This window comes from Telopea speciosissima, chromosome 4 (genome assembly GCF_018873765.1).
Source record: "Telopea speciosissima isolate NSW1024214 ecotype Mountain lineage chromosome 4, Tspe_v1, whole genome shotgun sequence".
Lineage (NCBI taxonomy): Eukaryota > Viridiplantae > Streptophyta > Magnoliopsida > Proteales > Proteaceae > Telopea > Telopea speciosissima.
This window is the reverse complement of record NC_057919.1, coordinates 31,844,608-31,869,079: the sequence shown is the minus strand read 5'-3', so window position 1 is coordinate 31,869,079 and position 24,472 is coordinate 31,844,608. Positions and strand designations below refer to the sequence as shown.

Sequence of the window (24,472 nt, the reverse complement as noted above, 5' to 3'; positions counted from 1 at the left end):
GTAAAACGAGGAAAAGCTAGGATGGTAATCAACTACCGAGCTTTAAACCAATATCTAATATTTGATGGATATTTTATCCCTCGCAAAAATGTTCTTATTGATAAAGTTAGAGATGCCAAAATTTATAGTAAATTTGACTGTAAATCTAGATTCTGGCAGATAAAGCTAACTGATGAGTCAAAACCATTGACCGCCTTTAGTATACCATATTACAAGCATTACCAATGGAAAGTTATGCCCTTCGGACTACGTAATGCTCCACAAATTTTTCAAAGATGGATGGATAAAATGTTCAACCATCTTACCTTTTGTGTAGTATATATAGACGATATTTTAGTCTTTTTTAAATCCATGGAAGAACATAAAAATCATTTATTAATAATTGCTGATATATTTCAAAAACATGGAATAATTCTTAGTCCAAAAAAGATTGAGGTCGAACAAACTTCAATCGAATTTCTTGGGTTAGTTCTAAATCAAAATGGGATCCAATTACCTTACCATATTCTTATAAAAATAAAGATTTTTCTGAGGAAATTCAGGATAAAAAACAATTACAAAGTTTTTTAGGAATCTTAAATTATGGTCGCAATTTTATCAAAAGTCTTTCTTAAAAGGAAAAGCCTTTACAGGAAAAGTTGAGGACCAATCACCCATTCACCTGGACTACGTCAGGCATTACTTTAGTTCAAGCTATCAAATCTGAAATCACAGATTTACCACCCATCTACTTTCCTAAAACCGGAGATTATATGATTCTCGAAACCGATGTTTCCAATGTACATTGGGGCGCAGTTTTAAAATGCAAACCGCTTAAAAATCCTAAATAAGAGGAAGTCTGCGGATATAATTCTGGAAAATTTAAGCCCAATGAGATAAAATAGATTAGAACAATGAGAAGTATTTGGGGATACATACCCATCAACAAAGACTGACAGTTGATCAGGCAAAGTTCGCATTTGAGCTTTAGTTTGCTCTTTTAAGTCTAAATCTATAATAGATCCAATGGTTTTAATTGTGCTACTCTATCCTTTGACACAGAGATTTAACCAAGACTTATTAATTGGACAGACTTAAGCCTGCCAAAACAATGGCTTATGAAAGATATAATTCCACCAGCCAAAAGATCTTTAGATTATAACACTTTAAATATTCAAGCTTCAGGTGGCAATCTTTATTTTAACCGAAGAAATAAAGAAGCCCTAACTAGAACCTTGTTCGTCCAAAAGGATAAGGATAAAGACTCAGCACGAAAAAACATCGAATAGTCAACCAATCTTGTTGGATACAAGCATGGTAAAATACCACTCTATTCCAGTAATTCAGGACAATCTAGTAATTCTTCTTCTAACATAAAAAATGTTGAAGAAGTAAGTACCTTGATAATGTTTAAGCAAGTATTCATAGATGATGAAGAACTTATCTTTTCTGCACATCAGGGAAAAAAGAGACATACATATGTTCTGCAAGATTTGATTTTTCAAATTATAAACCTTATAAATTGGATGTCTTAATTGATACAGGAGCAACAACATGATACTGTAGATGGAATGCTATTCCAATGGAAAAATGGGTGAAATTAGAAAGACCTATTAGCACTGTAGGTGTTTCTGGAAAACCGACAGCCATAGTATATAAAGCTAGTAACATTCCCATTATTCTAGAAAAACAAGAATTTTTAATCCCAAAGATTCTATGTTTCCCTTTTATGTATGGAGACCTTATATTAGGAAATAATTTTATCCAAAATTACCTATTACGATAAAGTCCAATTCTATTTCTTTAACTTTAAAAAACACTACCATTGATATACCTCTAAACCAAGATCATAAATATTGATGTGACACAGGATATACACCAACTCCTGCGGTACATCAAGTTAGGCAAATCAATGAAGACCATTGGCTTTTTCAAAATTAAAAGAAAATTTTGATGAAAACCCATTAAAACTTTGGGAAAGAAGCCCTCGATTTTATTCTCTTAAACTTAATAACCCTAACATGGTTATTAGGATAAACCCTCTTCTTTATGTCAAACAAGACATTGAAGAATTTGATATTCAATTAAAAGACCTATTATCCAAAGGGCTTATTGAAGAAACCACAAGTCCTCACTCTAGTCCAACTTTTATGGTAAGAAACCATGCTAAGGTAAAACGAGGAAAAGCTAGGATGGTAATCAACTACCGAGCTTTAAACCAACATCTAATATTTGATGGATATTTTATCCCTCGCAAAGATGTTCTTATTGATAAAGTTAGAGATGCTAAAATTTACAGTAAATTTGACTGTAAATCTGGATTCTAGCAGATAAAGCTAACTGATGAGTCAAAACCATTGACCGCCTTTAGTGTACCATATTACAAGCATTACCAATGGAAAGTTATGCCCTTCGGACTATGTAATGCCCCACAAATTTTTCAAAGATGGATGGATAAAATGTTCAACCATCTTACTTTTTGTGTAGTATATTTAGACGATATTTTAGTCTTTTCCAAAACCATGGAAGAATATAAAAATCATTTATTAATAATTGCTGATATATTTAAAAAATATGGAATAATTCTTAGTCCAAAAAAGATTGAGGTCGAACAAACTTCAATCGAATTTCTTGGGTTAGTTCTAAATCAGAATGGGATCCAATAACAAGACCATATTCTTATAAAAATCAAAGATTTTCCTGAGGAAATTCAGGATAAAAAACAATTACAAAGTTTTTTAGGAATCTTAAATTATGGTCGTAATTTTATCAAAAGTCTTTCTAAAAAGGAAAAGCCTTTACAGGAAAAGTTGAGGAACAATCACCTATTCAACTGGACTACGTCAGACATTACTTTAGTTCAAGCTATCACATCTGAAATCACAGATTTACCACCCATCTAATTTCCTAAAACCGGAGATTATATGATTCTCGAAACCGATGCCTCCAATGAACATTGGGGCGTAGTTTTAAAATACAAACCGCTTAAAAATCCTAAACAAGAGGAAGTCTGCGGATATAATTCTGAAAAATTTAAGCCCAATGAGATAAAATATATTATTTATGAAAAAGAACTATTAGCCATAAAAAATGGACTTAAGAGATTTAAGATATTTTTAGCTTTTGAAAAACTTTTAATCCGAATAGATAATCAGGCTGTAAAAGATTTTTTAAAAGCTAAAAAGCATGAAGAAAATCCACGACGAGTAAATTGGAATAATTATATTTGTCAATTTCCTTTCGAAATCGAGTTTATCAAAGGTACTAATAATACTCTTGCTGATTTTCTTAGCAGGGAAAACAATTTTTCTGGTCATGGCAACCACACCACCACCAGACAAGGGAAAGGACAAAGGAAAATAACCTTGGATTCAGCCCAAAAAGAATAGAAAGGGTCAATTACCATTTGTACCCTTCAATTCTAACAGGGGTGTCATAATCAATGACTCACCTCCACAGCAAGCATTTTCTCCACATACACTCTCAGGTAGCCAACCTGGTTTCTCGTTTGAGTCACAACCAATGACTCATACTCCTGTTTCACAAATCCAGTATGCTCAAAACCCTTGGTCTGAATACTGGCATGACATATCGTATGTGGATGCACTAAAAATAAAAAATCAATTGGGCATTCAATGCCAAGGTAATACCTCACCCCATACACGGCCACTCACTGAAACTCAACCCGTTTAAGATTTCTTTAACCCCAATCTTCTTCCTGAAATTTACCATGAAATCAATGATGCATAGAAAGCCCATGTCCTTGAACAGAAGAGAATGTTTCAAAAACATCTCAGCACTCTTTCCACCAAATTGGCAACTCATTTTTAAAAGGATCTTGCTTTCCAACTGCTCATTCTCAAATTTGTTAAACAAACAAATTGGGATGACGATTTTGATTTTGAGAAAATAAACAATTTTCTTGAAATTTCTGAATTTTTGGATGAAGACACATTTTTCCAAAACAAAGAATTTTATCAGATTAAACGAATCTGCCTATATGAAAAATGCAAACAACTCTTCCCTTCTGAACTGTTTTCTCAAATTTCCCATTACTGTGAAAAGAACAGTATGCTAAATTTAAAAATGTGTTAACAAAATATTATAAGAATATGTTTGAAAACACCTACAAGCATCTTTGTCTTATTTTTTATATCCAAGAAAATGACCCTTGGGATATCAACTCTGTTGAATGGGAACTCGTCAGCAGGATAGTCGTCCTTCCTAATAGTCATCTTCTAAAAGAATTCCCTATATTGATCAAAACCATGATTTATCATGCAACAAAAAATTGGCGAATTCAGAATTCTATTGTCTTGGATATATTTGGCACTTTGGGATGGAGACAGAGGGATACATTTTTTCAACCATATCAATTTTGGATCTTTCAACGTGCCAATGAAAGTGACTTTGTGGGACCTCCAAAAATTGAGGATGATCAAGCTTTACAACTTACAAGACAAGTCTGCCCCGAATCCATGTATCGTGGATCTCTGATAGAACTACATAAAGCTGCAGCACATTGGAGATATGCTACCATTAGAATCACTGATGGTAGAAGAATTTTCTGCTCCGATATGGACATCAATTATATGTTTACTGATGAACAAATTCAAAAAATAGATAATCTGATCACCAACTGCCTAAATCTAAATTGTTTAGACGTTCCATATGATCTTCTAGAAGTAGAAGAACTCATTGAGGCAGAACAGGTTTTTGTTGAAGAACAACACGGATCCGATTATACGTCCACCGACAGTGGCGATAGTGTGACTCAGCATAACATTGACAACATGACAGTATGCTGACATCCCAAGAATCTGCTTTTCGAAAAGAATCCACTTTTTGAAAAAGCTTTGGTCGGTAAGTTTTGAAAGGAATCTACTTTTGAAACAGTAAAGGCAGGACGACTGCATGTGATAAGATTCCAGCTTATCTTCCAGCACACAACAAGCTTTTTTCCACTGACAAAACCAACTGTTCATTTATTGGATTTTATAATCAGTTGAAGTCCGATGGCTATAAAACGAAGGTCTCAAGGCTAGCAGAAGACACTTCGAACTTGGCTTTCTCTTTGTAATCTTTTCTGTTTCCAGCATTAGTTCTACTCTTTTGTATTTTCGCATTTTCTTTCATATTTGGTATCAGACCAAGGAACACACCTGTTCCTATACTGTTGTAATTGTGCTACTCTATCTAGAGAGCTTAGAGGACCAGTTCTACTGTCATCTGATCTATCTTTATAGGGAACGCATTCAGAAGCTATATTATCCAAGATTTCTTTCAGGTATTCTACTTTTCTCTTCTAGTTATTCTCTGCATTCTCAACGAGTCCTTCAGCATTCTTGAGAAAAACCCATATTCCTTTGGGAGGTTGATTTTGTCAGCATAAGACCATCTGTTGGCGGCTTACAATAGTTCCCTCTGTAACCAAAGACGGTTTTAGGTACCACCTCAAAGTGTTAATGGATTCTGTTGACTGTTTATTATCATCTGGAGGCACAGTAGATAAATCCTTGTATGATCATAGCTTACATATATTTAAAAACCAAAAAAATGTAAATTCTGCTTATGATGGTATTAATATGATAATAGATATTACGTATACCTCTTTTAAAAGTATTGATAACAAAATCAATAAACTACACTCCGATATTAAAACCATTGGATCTATTATAGATTTAGACTTAAAAGAGCAAACCAAAGCTCAAATGCAAACTTTGTCTGATCAACTGTCAATCTTTGTTGATGGGTATGTATCCCCAAATACTTCTCATCGTTCTAATTTATTTTGTGAAAACTCCATAAATGTTTTCGATGACAACACGTCAAATTATTCATTTGATGAGTCAGATTTTAATCCGTTAAAAGAAATAATGGATTATTGGAAGTCACGGTTTATAAATGAAAAAGACCCTGATGAAAGACACAAGCTTTTATCAATGATGCAAGAACTCTATTCTAACCATGAAACCCTGTTCAGCTTGCATGAATATCAAATATTCTCTGACGAATCAGACACTAAAACCATTCAGGCTGAGACGGAGGAGTCCGAGTCTAATTCGTCCTCAACCTCAGAGGATGAACAAGAACAAGACCTAGAGCCAAAAGGAAAACGAAACGTTGGTCAGTTTGATCATCTAGACCAAGATGATTTATGTCGACCACAAATAGGACTCAGATCCGATTTTGGTCAGAACCTTCATGAAGAAGTAAAACATACCTTTGAAGATGAGCCAGTCCCAACCACACAACGGTGAGATGATTTAAACAAATAACATGTCGCCTCGGGAGACACTTATTTAGACTTGACCCATATTGCTTATAAAGATTATGAGCAGACAATTGATAACTGAGCTCAATCCCAAGCCATAGTCATCACAAATTATAAAACTTCATGGGAAAACAAAAAATATCTCGCTTATTTCACTGGAACACTCCAGGGAGATGTATTGCAGTACATTAGAAAATGGAAAGCCTCAGATACGGGTAAAATCGAATATACTGCCCTAACAAGAGACTTATTGACTCCTAAGGAGATACTCTGTAAATTTTCCAATGTACTTAAACGAGAATTTTGTGGAATTTCTTCACAGAATGCTTTTCTTGAAGACAAACTATATACTTTCCAAACTGAAATTATGTAGTATGACAGAATTTGATTCTTTTGCTAAAACCTATCAAAAGAATTATCATCTTCTGGAAGCAAAACAATCTGCGTTTTGGCTTACTCAATTTTTCTATAAATTAGTACCTCCATGGGATGAAATATGTCATTCCTCCTACCCTAAATACTGTACTGAAACTGGTAGTACAGACACTTTAGGAAACCGAATTAATTTCGTTCACCGTCAACTGATTAAACATTGTTTGGAAGCGAAAGCGACTAAACAAATTAAAAAGAGGCTTACACCTACCTTTTGTAACTCTCTTATCAAAGATAATTGGGAATTTGGATGCAAACCCATCCCACAAAAGTCTGTTAAACCTTTTACTAAAAATAGGTTTAAAAAATTCAGGTGGAAAAGGTATAATAAAAATATGCCTAAATCCCCTTACAATAATAAACAACGACAAAAAAGACACGACTCCTAAAAAAGGTTGCAAGTGTTATATTTATCAAGAACCCGGTCATTACGCAAACACCTGCCCAAACAAGGGAAAAGGAGCACGCAAAATGGTTAAATTTATAGAAGAAAACGATTATAAAGTCTGTTATGAAAATGACATCTCAAATTTTGATTTCTACAAATAGAGAAACTGATTCTGACTCAGAAACTGAGTTAATTTTTTTGATTAACGAAGAGTCAAGTCAAACTTTAGCTTCCTCTGAAAAAATGAAATGCTTCAGTTTCTTCAGTTTTTTCGGAGTAGAACTAAAGAAAAGGGACAGTAAAAGGGGCATTCTATAGACACTTCATTTTGTCACCCTGGAGCAGACTAAGCAATGATATAACTGATATGTCCCAAAATAACATGGGATCCATTATTTATAGCTTGGGAGGTTCCCTATACCCCCAAAAGCATTTCAACTCGTCATATGGTTTAGGATTTTCTCGAAATTGTCTAACAATGTATTTTAAAAATCATGGAAATGGCTTTGCCATGCATAGAAACGACATAGCCCAAAACACCATAGAACCAAGACCCCTTGTGGTGTAAGTTCATACTTGAACCAGGCCCAACTCCAATGTCAAGCCTCAACCAGCCGAAGAGTTGATTGAAGCTGGCACCAGCAAAGCTGTGGCCGGCATTGTTGTGTCTTTAGCCAGCATCGGCATATCCTTATTTTGTGCCGGATCCTGGGTATTTCCAGATTTGTGGGCTCTTCCAGTTCCGATTTGCAACAACCTTATCTGATCTTTGCAGACCTTAAAACTTACCTAGACTCTTTTAGAGACCCTAGAGGATGTGATGGAGGTTGCCAATAAGTATTGTACTTCATTATAAACCCTTGCCAACCTTGCTTGATGGAGTTTGTATCCATTTAAAATCTTAAAACCATTCAATCCCTTAGAGCCAAGGAGTTCTCTAAGAGTTGGGATAAGGAATGTTTACCTTGGATGTAGGTAACACGCTAGGCTATAAATAAGAGGTCCCTTGCACGTTTAAGAGGATCCAAGATCAAAAATTAAGAAAGTTGGCAACCCAAAAGAGAGAGATCGAGTTCGAGTTTCTGCAAATCTGATGTAGCTACCTCGAGTTGAACCTCTTCAAACCTGAGCTTAGTCTGCTCCAACCTTCATGCCTCCTTCACGAAAATTGAATACAAGTGAGTCTTCTTTCTTTTGCTTTTGGTTTCATTCAATTCCATTAAGTATACGATTAGATATCCTTTGTTTATTGAGGGCGCGTTGTTAATGCCCCAACAAGGTAGCAACAGTGTACAATATTTTATGGTCATGTCTATGTAGTTTTTCTTAGATATCTTCGTGTACATGTTTAGATCGAGGACTTAGCTTTTAATCATGATTTTTCCAATGACTTCTTCTATTTTTCCTTCAATTTCTATGATTGGTCGTCAGGTTTTCTGTCACATTTTCTTCGTTTCCAAACCATTGTTTTCATTATTTGATTCACTTTTCCAATTTGTTCATGGTGTTTTGATTGATGTTTAGTCAATATTTAGTCGTGCTTTTGTAGTTTTCTTCACTGATTTTCAGTATAGGGTCGTTTCCCCTTGGTTTTTCCATGCTTTTTTTCACCTAGGTCATGCTTATGCTTATGGGTAATTTCGTCTTTTCACATGAGCATGAATTTCCTAGGTTTAATTAATACTCATGTGATATTGCTTCTTTGTTTATATGTCATGTTCGTTCATAATTTTTAGCATGTTCTAACCTTAGTCTATGTTTGATATCTTGCTAGTCTTAGGGCTTCGTATTATTTGTTTACATTCAGTATACTAACCATGTAGCACAGCTGTATTGAGATGAGTCTCTTTCATTTTTCTTGGTTTAATTCATGATGGTTAGTTGGCTTATAACTTATGTAGCATACTTATGGTTTGAAATCTAGTTTAACTGGGTGAACCGAGGTGCCCAACACCTTCCTCAAATCACAACCTATCCCGAACCCGACCTTTGGTTGGATCAGTTTGAGGTACAATCAATAGTTTTTGTGGGTTCTAAACTTTAATCTAGGTGGCAACTCTTGTCAATTTTTAAGACCCAGACCCTTTGAAGGAGTCCCAAAAAAAAACGTGCCTACTCAGACCCCCATTGAGAATTGCAATCCTCACACCATGCAGAAGAAAGTCTCCCCTACTTCTCATGCAAGGAGTTGCTGCGACAATTGTTGTTGCTTACCGTACTTTTGCTGGGTTGGAGAAGAGCCGATTTTCCCCTGAGATACTGAACTTGTGATACAAAAGACAACCTTGTTCCTCTCCTTGATGGATTGATAGAATACCCTAACCCCACATGAGGCATGATCTTAGTTAATCTTAGATTAGAAAATTTCTAAAAGTGCATAATCAATCAACAATTGAATCCTCTCTATGTCAAATTTTGCAGGACCATAAATAATAATGGAAGTTCCTCTTTCAGGGAAAAATAATAAAATTTCAATTTTATTACTGTAAGTATAAGAGTCAAAACAATTCAAAATTAGAAGGAAACTTTCGTCTCTTTACATAAAACGTAATACAAACAAATTACAATCAAATTTTTGAACACCATAAAAATTCTTGACTTGTTTCGACATGCTAAAAGTTCAGAACATTGAGATATGTTGTATACATGGCTTCAGAGGTTGCCGATCACTTGATTTAGCCTCATATTCCAGAATATACTTATCTTCTCTGGAAGTTAAATACCTTGATCGAAAAAGCAAAGATGACTGCAAAAAGCACAGTGAACCCAACAATCATGCCTGCAACCACTCCTAAAAAGCTATGTTTGAATCCAAAATAATTCAGGAGAAAAACTTGAACTGGCACAGATACTGTGCCAGTGTCCATAGGAGTCGTTAAATCGCCAAATTGTGACACAACCAATCCATACAATGTCCAAGAAACAGGGCAGGCCCAATAGTACCACCTCCACCAAATAGGAATTCTCTGCAATGAACAAAACATAAATAAATAAATGAAGAAAAGTAAATTACATTATTTCTACCCTTCAAAATGGGGAAAAATCATCAGAACTTACTGGTCTTGGAATGATGAATCCTGAGAAAAGGTTCCATATCGCATAGAATGCCGAAGAAACGATAGAAGCAATGTGTTGGTTGGGTGTAACACCCACTGCCATCATACCATAGAAGGTGAAGTATAGCAATGTGAAATACATGAAGAACATATACCAGAAGAATTTTGCAGCTGTCCATTGGAATCCAATCATTGAATACACTATAACTCCATATATTAAGGATTGGAAGAAGATATGTGGAATCTCAATCACAACCTGCACCAGAAACAAGACTGTTTGGTGAGAAACATGTAGACAATTGAACTGATGATGTTGAGTTTGAAAAAAACAAAAGTGATTACTTGGGCAAAGGCATATGCCATAGCTGAATACATTCCAGCAGCCCTCTCTCTATAAAAGACTGTGCGTTCGATATCTACAACAGGCTGCACTGATCCAGCATTTTGTACCCCAAGAAAGAGAACAGCACCATACATAGAACCCATTGCATTAAAGAGATCCTGTGACTTCCCCCTGCAATATCCAATTATTTAAATCAAATTAATTTGGAACACAAACAAGCAAAGAATGTAAAAGTTTGGACTCAACTAAAAGATCACTTACGTTTTAGATCCAAGACCCCAAAACATTGACCCAAGCATCAGAGCTATGAAAGTTGTGAAGAAGAGCCTCACAAAAGTGTAAGGTGGGTTCCTCCAGTATGACCAATGCTGTTTCCATAGACAAGCTATACATTGAACGGCGAAAGATTGAGAGAACTGAGTAGTGAAATAGAGATCTTCAGAACCAGGGGCAGGTTTGCTCAGTTCCTCAATCATTGTTTTGTTGCTCCTGCATGATTCATTTACAGCATATTAATAGCTATAACCACAAATTAACTATTAACTGTGGCAAGTCAAATTAGAAATTTACAAGTGAACTTACCTGTAAAGTTCTGAGTTCTTATATATCTCAGGGAAGCTCACTCCCAAAGCTGCTTCTTGGGCTGTTGATGACACCTCCAACATCCATGTTGCTGGATTATAACCATTCTTTATCTTACTGATTCCTTTGATTGCCTTTTATGGAACACAAACAATATTTATCAATTACTGATATAAGGTTGGAAAGTCTACAAGGTTTATTTGATTATTTGTAATCTCCATAGTTTTCCTCACCTCAAAGTACTTGATCAATTGACAACCATGTTTCCCCAGTGGACCCACATATATTTCTTCCCCTCCTTGCTTCAGCAAGAATAGCTGTCATACAGAGTTAAGAGGATTAAATACTTGGTAAGTACTAGAAAAGCCATGACAGAATACTGGTCCATTAATCTCAAACATTTCTAACCTCGTCAAAAGCATCAAATATGTCAATGCTTGGCTGGTGAATGGTGCACACCACAGTTCGTCCAGTGTCCACAATGTTTCTCACCGTTCTCATCACTATTGCTGCAGCCCTTGCATCCAGGCCAGAGGTGGGCTCATCCATGAATATAATTGAAGGGTTGGCAACGAGCTCAACTGCGATTGTCAGCCTCTTGCGCTGCTCTGTTGAGAGACCATTTACACCTGGAAGCCCAACCAGTGCAGCCCTCAATGAGTCTAGCTCTACAAGATCCATGACCTCTTCGATGAACATCTGCAATCATTAATAGGTTTACCCATTAGAAAACACCCAAAAGATCGAAAAAGAGCACAATTAAGGATTAAAGCATCTGTCCCATGTACCTTTCTAGTGGAAGAATTGATTTCAGGAGCAAGCCGAAGCCAAGCAGAATAAAGCAAGGATTCATAGACTGTAACATGAGGAGAGTGGATATCATTCTGTTCACAATATCCTGATATACGAGCAAATGTTTCCTGTTTCTTTGGATAGCCAGATAACTTGATGCTTCCCTCAATGTATCCTCCAGTTTTCCTTCCAGCCAACACATCCATCAAAGTGGTCTTACCAGCACCACTAACACCCATTAGAGCTGTAAGAACTCCCGGCCTAAAAGCTCCACTCACTCCCCTAAGAAGCAACAGCCGGTCCTCTGTAACACCTCGTGCTTTCATTTCCTGCATATTCAGTTGAACAGTGATAATTACTGCATCAATAGGGTTCTAAAGAAAGAATTCCTCCTACTTTGGTATTCATAATTTGAAAATTGAAACCTACCTGTGGCATGTCTACAGAGTATTTGACATCATCAAAGGTGAGACAATATGGCACAAACGGAAGAACCATTCCCCGCTTCTTGTTCTGACTGGCCTCACCCGCAACCGCTCTAGAAGATGAAGATTCCGTTGACGTTTCTGTTTGTCATTTTGATTGAATAATGTGGACAGGTTAGAAATAGAAAGTAAAAAGTGGAAATGCTTTAGCTTGACCACATCTAGATGAATACTTACCGGCAGGACTCTTTGCCCTGGATGAGAGCTCAATCATTTCCCCATTTCTGCTGGCATTTTGATCATTCACACTCTCTTCAGATATAACTGCCTGAGGTTTCCCAAGTGCTGCAATAAGGTCATCCAAGTATTAGACAAGATCACTCAGTTATGAAAGTTTTAAAGATCAACTGAATCACTTATCAACCTCCCACCCCATTCCACCCCACCCCCCCCCCACACCAAAATAAATAAATAAATCATACTTACGATTGAGATAAGCGAGAGCAATTGTGAATAAACCATTGAACAGGAAAACATAACCAATCAATGCACCAACTCCAATCCAAAACCAGTATGAATGAGTGAAAACTGCACGAGATTGCAATACTGCCACTCCTAGAGTCGTCGTTCCATTGTTATACAGCTGTAACATTATGAAATTAGAACCTCATTTAACCTTTACAGAGATATTTCTTCCTATAATTAGTCTTCATTTATGCCATGATAAAAGGAAGGGGGAAAAAAGGAGACCCTCACCTTTGCCCAGCTTTTCCCAAAGAACTCATTCACCATTAATGCATTTTGCCCATACATCATGGGAGAGATCCAATAGCCCCATATCCACCACTTTTTTATACTGTCTGTGACAAAGAAAGAAGCTCATATTAAGTTGAGGCTACAACATGGAGGTGGCTGAAAGAAAATGAAATCTATAATTCCAAGACATACCTCGCGACAAGATAAATCCACTCAGAACCATGAGTACAAGTAAGGCAAAGGACCCAAATGTCATCGAGACAACCATGGTCCTCCCCAATGAAGCAATTAATCGGAACAAGCTAGCTGCCATTTGGTTTACGCATACGAGTAGAAGATACTGTTTGAAAAGCCTGCAATAAGAACATTATGCCAGTTACTACCTACACAACAATTGCCAATAAAAGGTAAAACTAGACCTTCATTAAGGACATTAACACCATTCCATTTAGATTTACCTTCCAACATTTGGGTCAAAGCCTATGACGTAGTAAGTTGTGAACACCCAAACAGCACATTCAGCTAGTGTGATTGGGATCTTTAGGACCCATGCGGGCAGTGAATATGCCCATGAAGGATAGAATAGGAGGTCTCTTTGCTTGTAGAATACAGGAAGCTTCATGACAGTCATGGCAAGCTCTGACAGTCCATTAAACATAATATTTGTGAGAGCAAAGAACAAAGCACCCGAAAAAATCACACCATCTATTATAGTTTCTCGATGCATTTCAGTACGCAGGAAGACAGTCATCGCTATGAACGCCACAACGGTAAGCTGGGAAAAAAATAGAAAAAAAAAAAAATTCATTTACTGATATATCTTGAAACTTTTCAGAAGAAAATTTTGATAAGATCAATTACCAACCTGCACCATCTTGAAAACATATACAAAGGAGTTTCTTTTCATCAACAATAGTTCTCTTGCTATGCAGGCTTTCAATAGTTCCCGCTTGCTAACACCATACTTGTCAGTACTTAAGGCAGCAGGGTGACTCTTTTTCTTATCAAATGGGATGGCAAGTTCATCTCCAATCCTCTGACCAACATGGAATGAGCGGAACGCCTGGACAAATTCATCGACGGTGATAAATCTGTAGGGTTCATCTTTTTGTACCCAGTACTGTTGCTGATCTTTCCTTGATGTCACCTGTCAAATTCATTAAAATATAGTCCCAGCTTTGCTAAACAATAAAAAGAGAAGAAACAAATGGGATAAAGGAAAAAAGTTTTGAAGCCACATTTACCTCCTGCAAGAAATCAGCTACTCCCTTCCTTTCAGGACATTTGAATCCCACAGATTCAAAAAACTCAAGCACATGTTCACGGGGCCCCTGATACACAATCTGCCCATCCGATAGGAGAATAATGTCATCAAAGAGATTATAAGTCTCTGGTGCTGGCTGGAGGAGAGAGATGACAGCAGTCCCATTTAGAATGTGGATGAATTGCCTAAGTGAATTCACAATCTGGAAGGTTGTCGAACTGTCCAAACCGGTTGATATCTCGTCCATGAATAATGCTCTTGCTGGTCCAACAAGCATCTCCCCTGCATCATTTCAGTCAAGAATTTTAGAAGAATTAGAATGCCTGATAAGGGAAGAAGAATATTGAAGGAGTTGTTAGAATTAAAAGTTATTCTACCTGTTGTGACACGCTTCCTTTGTCCTCCAGATATACCTCTCAGCATTTGATCACCAACCATGGTATCGGCACAAATTTCAAGTCCAAGAGTCTGTAAGTTCGATATGGAGCAACATGAAAAATTATTAGAGTCCAATCTAGCTATTTTAAAAATCTCCTTCTCCATAGATGTGTTTATAGTGTTGATACCTTTAGAGTATAATCAGTCACCACATTGACCTCCTGTCCTACTATTGATGCTGCCTGCAGATGTGGAAACCAAAATTTTCATCTCTTTAAACTAGGCTAATCACAAACATAAATTTGTAATTTTTATCTATTTATCATAAATTTTTTTGGGTTTCAGGTGTAGGTGTGGGTATGGGAAAGAACAATGCAACTTACAAAAAATTAACAGAAAATCTACACATAAGATGAAACCAAGCTAATTAAGAACCCATCTGGGCAATGAAATATAAAGTTCTTATTCTATAAGACAAACTAATTCATCTGAATTTCCACCATTTTAGGGGAGATTTTAGGCCATTTCTAGATTTCACCCCCCATTTCGATCATTTCAAAGAAATGTTTTGGTTTCAGTAGGGGCGAAATCACCTATTCTGAGGAATTCTTCAACCTTGGATAAGAGGACGCTCAACCAAAAAACATTTAGAACAGAAAATACAGCAAGAAAAACTTGATCAAACCCAATGCTAACCTATTGCAAAAGGATGTCTTCTTACCTTGAGGAAAAGATCGACATCGGGATCTGGCTTAATTTTTGCCTCCTTTTCTCTTCTTGCCAGCTCTGTCAACATATCTGCAGATTTTCCAATTTTGAAAACAATTGATTCAAATTCAACATCACTCATCAGGCTAAAGCTTGCCAACTAAAACAAATCATCTTAAATTTTAAACTTGTCACGTTCAACAACATACCATAACGAGTTCCCACCCCTTGACATCTAGCAGAAAAGGCTAAGGTTTCTCTCACAGTCATCTCCCCAATGTGGAGATCTCTTTGACTGATATATGCTGCTGTTCTTTGTGGGACAAACTCATTCATTTCATGGCCATTGAAAGTTATTTTCCCATCGACCTGAAGAAAAATTAAACAGAACAGGTTTTAGTTTTCTGATCGGAAGATGATTTACAGAAACAGCTACAAAAGAACAAAGAAACACCAAGAAATATTTAATTTCCTTACTTTTAGTTCTTTGTCAAGCTTTCCTGACAAAGCCAGCAGCAAAGTACTCTTTCCAGAACTTGGAGGGCCTAAAAGCAATGTCAATCTGCAAAACCCAGATCGAACAGTGCCTTGGATTAGCTTAGGAGGAAAACAAACTAAACTTTGAGGAATTATTATTGGTTCAAATTATAAACCGAGTCTGTCTCTTAAGTTTACTCACCTGCCAGGCTTGACTACTCCACTGACATCGTGAAGAATTTTTAATGGCCTCTTTTTACTTTTCAGAATTCCAATATTACTCAAGAGCCCCTTTTAAACCAGACAACAAACACTTGGTAAGCTATAGTTGCTCAAGAATCGAAGAGAGAGAACCAATAAGATGATTTAAAGGTTGAAAAATTACCTCTATTACGTTAGTAGAGAAGTTAACCATTGTAGGTAAGGCTCTGCTTCCCACATAAGCTTCTGCATCTATATTTAATTGCTCGAATCGAACTTCGATGGTGGGAATTTCAATTCCAACTCTGAGAAACCAAGACAAAAAATGAGAAATATAAGGAGACCAACTCTAGATTTAAGACCTTCAGAACAGAAAACAGAGAAATATTGTTTCAAGATTCAAAAATTTTTATCTATAAAAAGAAAGAGGATTTCATTTCTTACGTATCAAGGCGGTCCTTGAGTTTCAACAAGAACTTCTCATTGTCTTCGTCTGCAACTGCAAGCAGTCTGTCTAATAAAATCTTTCTCTCTGTGAACCCAAGACTGTCAATATCAATTTCCTTTGTCTCGCCCTCTGCAACAGCAAATATACCTTTCCTTATACGATTGTAAGTGGGTAGTCTCTCTATAGCAGCCCATTTCAGAGCTTCTTCGTCATCGAGATGATCATCTCCTCGAGACACAGAAGATCTCGAAAACACATCAGCCCCACTGTTCCTCCATATTGAAGAACTTTCCGCTCGCAAACTGCCGCGAAAGCTACCCCCACGAAAACTGCCGCCACCACGACGACTATTACGAAAACTACTAATTTTGTAAAGATCAGCCGTCTCCATTGAACCACCACCACCCAATACTGCAAAACCCACTCAAAAACACACAAATTCTAGAGATGGAAGTAACTCAAAACCCTGTCTGAAGTTGGGTTTTTTTTTTTCTTTCTTTGATGGGTTGTTCTTGTTCTGTGTTTCGACGGACTAAAATACACAAGAACCCATCAAAACCAATCAATTTGAATTGCAGAAACACCCAATTTCTGGAGCTAGAAAACTCAAAAACCAGAAACAGATCTACTCTGTTTTTCCTGGTCTCCTTGGTTTACAGAAACAGATCCAATCACCCAAGTAATGCTGGCAATGTTCAATGATATAGTGGAAAAAAATGATCTCCCTATATATAGACGTCAAAATTAGAGATGGGAAACTTCCTAGAATGAATACGAGTATGAAAGACACAGCGTATAGTATAGCTGTATAGGGAAGTAACAGAAACATCACTCCACATTGTATTTGGTCATTAGAAGCTGAAGTTTGACCTTGTCTTTTTGGTTAAACAACTATTTTCAAACATCTAGAAGGGTGGGCTTATTAAGTTAATAAAATTTTCTTTTTTAAGTCCTTAAACCGCAAAGATTAGCGTGAAAGAAGGAAGAAAGAGATCTAATCCTGACCTTTATAAAATGATTAAAATAGGTAGGATAACAGCCAGCTAAGCCACTCTCTCTCATATTGCAACTTGGATGGAAGGTTCTATGGGTCAGGTTTTCTAAAACCCCAGTCCAATCCTGAGTCTCCTTAGTTGGTCTAGCCCCAACCCGGCCTTCACTCAAGGCTTGAAAAATCTTACCTTGACCCTGAGTCAGGGCCTGGCCGGGTTGATCTTGATTAGCCCTGATCATGTGGAGGAGGATGGGAGATGCATGAGTTGGGCTGGGCTTGGGCGAAAATTATCAATTTTTCATTAAATAACATTACAATATAATAAAGGGAAAAAGAAAGCTACCTGGTCATGTGCGGTATGCGGCCCCTATGCCCAGATACAGGGCCGCATGAAATGATAGTCACGCCCTCAAGGATTTTCGTCTTTCCATAGGATGCGACGATATTTTGTTCAACCCTATATCTGGGCACAGGGGATGTGCACCACACGTGACCAGGTAACATTCTTTCCCCTTAAAATAAATTATATCACTTATTATCTTCATATATAATATATTATAAAACAAAATGCATGTAGCGTTTTAAAGTTATGGAAGGTAGTTTTCTATCCGGGTGGCCTACGCCAAACTGTCCTTAAAACATGAGGGCAAAGGTGTCCTTTCTCATAGGGAGGAGAGAGAGAGAGAGAGAGAATCATGGGAGTGCTGGCATAGGCCACACTCCCGGACAGAGTTCTTTTGCCCTAAAGTTATATATATTGGGAAGCAGTTTTTTGTACGAGAGTGTGGCCTATGCCAGCACTCCCATGAGTCTATCTCTCTTCTCCTTAAAACAAGGTGGCAGAGGTGTCTTTTCACATGGGTAGGAGAGAGATAGACTTATGGGAGTGTTGGTGTAGGCCACACTCCCGGACAGAGATCCTTTTCCCATATATATTATAGTATTACTTAAGACAGGGTCGGGATAGGTTGGTCCAGGCTTAGCTCGAGATCTTAACCTTGCTCTAGCCCAACCTTGACTCAAGGTCAAAATTTTCTGACCCTAACTCGCCCTTAGGACCAAGGTATCTCAGCCCAAACCTTATTCAGGTTTTGGGCGGGTTTGGGCCGATAGGATCAAACTTGCACCTTTTAGAGGTTCCTTGTTCTGTATTCTCTTATTCCCACGAAATGGCAGGTTCAACCCTGGTTCAATATCCTTTTAACCTTAGCCAGAACCTAATTAATCCCCTGATTATTCATCTAAATTCATCAAAATCATTGGTTATCATATTTTTATTATAATTAGATTATTTAAATTTAAATATATCTACTTAAGAGAATTTTTTTTTTTTCCATTTTTGAATGGCCAATATTGAATCTGCCTAATTATGAATGGGCTGACCGTGACTACAAAGACTGAGAAATGGATTAGACAGACCAAGTCAAAGATTGAGGGAGAGTTGACGAAAAAAATTAAAATCTAGAGAGAACGGAGATGCCTTTCTACATGTAACAAACAAAAATTTTTGTTAATTCTATTTTTGTTTTGTTTTGTTTTTTTTTTTTTTTTGGTTTAATTGTTGAGTATTTTGATTCAAGACAATCTCAAAGGAGGAGAGGATAACTTTTGGATTAATGAAGAGAGACAGAGAGAGAGAGAGAGAGAGAGAGAGAGAGAGAGATTAATATCTTTTAATTTTTGTGGAAATTTGCATTTTGTCACTTAGTCCTAACTCATAAATTCCCAAAATAAAATAAGAAAAAAGTACATGAGGGAGAAGACCGAAGAGCCACCTCTTTAAATGTTATTAAAAAAAAATATTATTACGTGTGGCTTCATGATTCATGGCAATATTGAAGGAGGAGAGGAAATAGATAAAATGGGAGGGAAAACGACAGTGTTGACCAGTCATAACGTACAAATTTAAGAACGGTGGAGTCAAAGTAAAAGAGGCAAGGTCCCCCATATCATCCATATCATACATAAGAGAGAGAGATTTTTTCTTTTTGGGTTAGAGAACGCTGCCTGACCTTCTAGAGTATACACACGTGTTGGTCAATAGGAGTACATCGGTAAATATCATCTTGAGCAGAATTTTCGTCTTTCCATGGGAGCAGCATAGTATCTTTGAGTGCTTTTATATCTAAGCGTAGGAGCCACACGATCAAGTAATGTTCTTTTCTCTTTTATTTTTTTTATTTGACAAATTTCACTCAATATTTTCATTTTGGTCATTTAAGTCTCAAGTCCTAACTAAGTTGTGGTCCAATTCCTTTTCGCCATGTTGCATGTTGGATTTCAAAGTCTCCTTCTCACATGTGAAATTACAACAACTAAAGTTCATCAGACCGAATAAAGTATTGAAAAATCATAAATAATTTAGTAATAATTAGAGAATCAATAATTGTGTATGGACCATACTTCATAATATCAATTGATATGGGTTGAGATTGATACCGAATCTTGATTGATCTGATACCAATCCACTGGTACGATCCAAGGATAAAAACATTAAAAAAAAAAAAAAATGATTTTATTTAGTTAAAAAAAACAAGGACAAATTCATCAAATTCAGCTTGAGTCAAGGTGATACTAGGACTGATCCCAAGATTACGAACCATGGTATGGACATACATGTTTACAAAGAAAATGCATCTCAACACTTTATGAACTAAAATAAAAATTGCATCTCGATACATGGGGAGCAAATGATTTAGTTTAGGTCTAAATTTGGCATTTGGTATATTTAGACCTTCTCCTTGGTATCCAATGGTTAGATTTACCAATTAACCTTTCCATGTGATGGAATTACATGTCAAGACCAGAGATACGGGGTCTTTTGATTTCAAGTTATTTTAGTATTTTTTGTCCAATTGAGAATTTGAGGGGAATAAAAAATCCTCAATCAACCCTGTGTATTATGGGACTATGTACCCAAACCACCAATTTAATTATTAATTCTTGGGTTCATATAATAGGAATATTCAAACTCAAGTTCCATGCCAATATTGGTGGAGTCAAAAGAGATGTGCGGAAATTTACCAAAAAAAAAATAGTACGCAATAATTGAACAAAGCATTTTTTTTTTTAGGTAGATAATATATGTACATAAATAATACACCTGTAAATGCATACAAGAAAGTCGGATACCTTATCTGCATCTCAGTTGCTCAACCAATCCATTGTTGCCCTCTCTCTCTCTCTCTCTCTCTCTCCCCCCTGCCCTGACCCTGACCCTCCGCTCCTCTACCCTCTATTTGGGGTGAATGTGTAACCATGAGGAAGAAAATCAGGCAAAGAATCACACAACATGATGAATTTAATTTAGTTCAGCAAGAATTCCTACATCCACCAGAAAGAATTAGATATTTTTCATCTCAGAAAAATGATCTCCCCTTTGCTTGTAATTAGGTTTTTCCGATAGAACTAATATATAGAGAATCCAAAAAATCTAATCTCCACACAATTACAACTCCACCCCCATACATGTATAGGAACTGTTGTTGTTTTAAGATGTAAAGAAGTAAGCAGTGACTTAATAGTAATTGTTAAACAAAAAAAATAGATAATATGTAACCGATCTGTTTTCATAATATCAAATGAGTTGCAAACCTAAAAGAGAGAGCACGGGGAGGGAGATGAAGAGACAACAAGGGGGAAAGAGAGAAAGGGCGGGGCAAAGGGGAGGGGATGAACGAAGTGAGGAGGGGAGAGAGAGAGAGAGAGAGAGAGAGAGAGAGAGAGAGAGAGACGTATTGGTGTTGATGGGTTGCAATAGAAGCAAGGGGAGTAGGTAAAATAAGATTGGAGTAGTATCAAGTACATAAAATAAGAATCATAAGGAAGTCTTTCATTTCTTGATCATTACAAAGAATCCCATCTATATTATCTATGCAATTCGAATCTGAACTCTATTTCGACACTTGCTTTAGTCTCTGTTTGTGGTGACATAAGTCCCTCCCTAAATTTATACATTAAGAATTCTCACAACAACAAGGTCTACTCGATATGGATTAGGCGTTAATGAAATCTTTCACAGGGTGGCAACATAAGCAAAGGCACGATCGACACGGAACCGATCATAAGTTCCAGGTGGGAGATTGAGTGTGGTTAAAGTTGCCTAAGTAAGGGTTAAAGGGTACCAACCGCAAGCTTAAACCATTGCGGGACCAGTACAAAAATAGAAGCTTCTCAAGCCCCATCTTAGTAAGCTGAATCGTGAGCACTTCTCTGTAGTGCAGAACAGCCCAAAGCAAAGAAGTCTGTTATTCTATATCCAGTCCCAGATGCAGCAGGACCCATCCAATCAACACTTGCTTTGTGGTTAAGTGCCTAGCACACTTGGTAGCTAGTGATGCGTAAAGGCCCACTGCTATCAGCAGGTCTTGAGTTCAAGTCTCCTGGTTCCCCTACCTATAAAAAAAAAAAAAAAAAAAAATCAACACTTGCTTTCTCTTGAGAGGATTGGGCCTTTCGATACAATCAAATAGATTGCCACAAAGGCGCCATATTCTAGGAGCCCAAACTATGTGATTGAATAAATCCTCCTCTATCTGTTGCAGGTCGAGGGCTCCTTAATTCCCCTTCTTCAAACTTCAATTCGGATTTTTCATATAGAAATCTCTGATCAAAGATAGAACAAGATCCATTTTGCATTATATCTAAGGGATTCCTTGATTCGGACCGAAGGAGCAATGTCACTCGATCATTATCAAACTGAACAAGGAAACACCATTTTCAATGGTCTCAACAATTGGATCAAAATGAGGAATCAAAATAGATTTGAAACGAGACAAATAAAGGGGTTTAGAGACGGCTCAATAAATGAAATGCCTAAGGATTTTCTTTTCAGCTCTTTGAGAATTATCCAACTTGAGTTATGCACATCACATTATGGCAGGTAGCGTTTCATAGTTTAACGAATCCTCCACTTATTTGATGGGATGGTTAAGAGATTATCTTTGGTTAAACTCTTCACAACTTATCAATGGATATAACCCTTTTGAAATGAATAGTTTATCGATCTGGGCATGGATTCTACTACCACCCTCACTCTCCTTTCCCTAATATGAACCTTGAGTCATCAAAGCCTTTCTGACTCGGCCTGGCCCGGTCGCCCTACACTACTGGCGCTGACCGAATTGATTATCTTCATGCATAAGGATAATAGATTACCTAGTAAAAAAGATTTGAAAATCATCACAAACCTCCCCTTTTTCTTTTCTATTGCAATTTCTCGATTATCATATAATAAAAAAATATCTCACGATAGCTCGAAGAAAAAAACCTTTTCTTTTGTACAACCACGAGAAGGGACCATTGCTTAGCTTTCAATTCGCCTCTGAACATCAAATGAAATGTGAATAACCCGTCCTCCTCTCTTTGAAACAAGGGGCGCTTCCGATTTTGTCGGTCACGCGCAGGCTTGTTGAAGTAGTTCAACACATTGCTATCCGTAGAACAAATTGTGGCACCATCCAAGGTATTTCTGTGAGTCCTCTAAATAGGATGATCCAGTTACGATCTTCCTTGATTATGCGAGACGGGGCTCTTGCTGCTCCATATTTTGTTGGGATGCAATAAAAAGCCTAAAAGGAATTACCCGAAGGAGGGTTCGTAAAAGCTCAGTGCCTCCTGGTGGAATAAGTCGAAGTTGCAGGATCCTGGGTACAATGAGACCGCAACTATGGATCCCTAAATGCAGCCGTGATCTTATATACGATACCACCAGACCCGCCCCTGCCTCTTTCGTAGTCAAAACTCTCCTCTCCAATGGGACCAGCCGGGTCAGGTGGGCACGATAACTGGTACGTACACCAGAGGTGCGTCCTTCCCGGTCCTCTCGTACTAGGGAAAGGTCCTCTCAATAAAAGGGTAGAACCGATAAAATGTAGAGGGGGATTTGAAGATCAATATAATACTAGCGTGTAAAATTTCATTACGCCCCACTAGTGTGTACATCATTTTCTCTAATGTCTATAGACGATTAAGACAAATGAATATTCTATTTTTCTAGTTCTTTGTTTGTCAATGAAAAGAAATAAAGAAAAATTCTTCTTTGAATTTTGAAATCACCCTAGGAATGGTGAGATTTGCTTTCTTTCCAAATTTGTAAGAATTTTTATTAATATTTTTTTTCAATGAGGGAGAATTTTTGCCAGTCTCCTAAATGGATCTATAACCCAAAGTTTCCTTTGAGATACATCTTTTATGATTCCCTCAATAAAGCAAACTTTCATCTCTAGCTATTATGGTTCATTACTCCTCATACCACTATTGCCTGAGAAATTTTGAAGCAAAGAAATACGGTCCAGGATCTTCACGTACGTGAACGTACGAGAATGATTCACAGCCGTTCAGATGGAATCCACTCTATAGGACTCACATGAAATGGATTCCATCTGAACAACTGTGAGCCATTCTCATACGCTTCAAACGTGAGCCCAACTCAGAAATACTAGAGTATTCAGAGTTGCTATGCCTGACTTTCAGATCTTGGATAGGACCGGTGAATATATAGAAATGTCAATAAAACTTTGACTTATGTCCCTCATCCTCTCATGTTAGACCGGCACCCAATTTGGAAGATTACATCGGTCGCTTCATTTTGGATGATCAATAAAAACTTTTCTTGGTGGCGTCTGATCACTTGTTCCATAACTCTCCTGTAGTGGGAGAGGCTTTAGTTCTCAGATCGGGTTTGAAATCAGCTCTTCTTGTTGGTTTGAAGAAGGTGATTTGCTTCTTTGACTGTCAAACCCTTATTTGTTTGACAATCAATGTGCTTCTTTTACATCAATTTCTTTCTCTTGTATTTCATGGGTTCTGAACAGTATTGTAGATGCCCTGGCAAGGAAGGTCCTGTCTATCATGTGTACGACAGATTGGCCAAATTTCATTCCTTGGCTTCATAGACTTTGTGTTTCTAAAGCTAATGGCTTTACACATGGTTCTCAATTTCAGTAAATCTATTTTTCACCAAAAAAAAAAAAA

At 37.1% G+C, this 24,472-nt stretch overlaps 1 long non-coding RNA gene and 1 pseudogene across 1 annotated transcript; one reads left to right on the top strand and one right to left on the bottom strand.

The window, feature by feature from the left end:
* The first annotated feature begins 452 nt into the window (after positions 1-452).
* On the top strand, positions 453-23,346 carry LOC122658363. The gene is made up of 5 exons (XR_006332431.1): positions 453-464; positions 7,721-7,722; positions 17,290-17,301; positions 23,184-23,185; positions 23,271-23,346. It is a non-coding gene; the product is annotated as an uncharacterized LOC122658363 (long non-coding RNA).
* On the bottom strand, positions 9,637-16,944 carry LOC122658362 (annotated as a pseudogene).
* Positions 23,347-24,472: the final 1,126 nt, after the last annotated feature.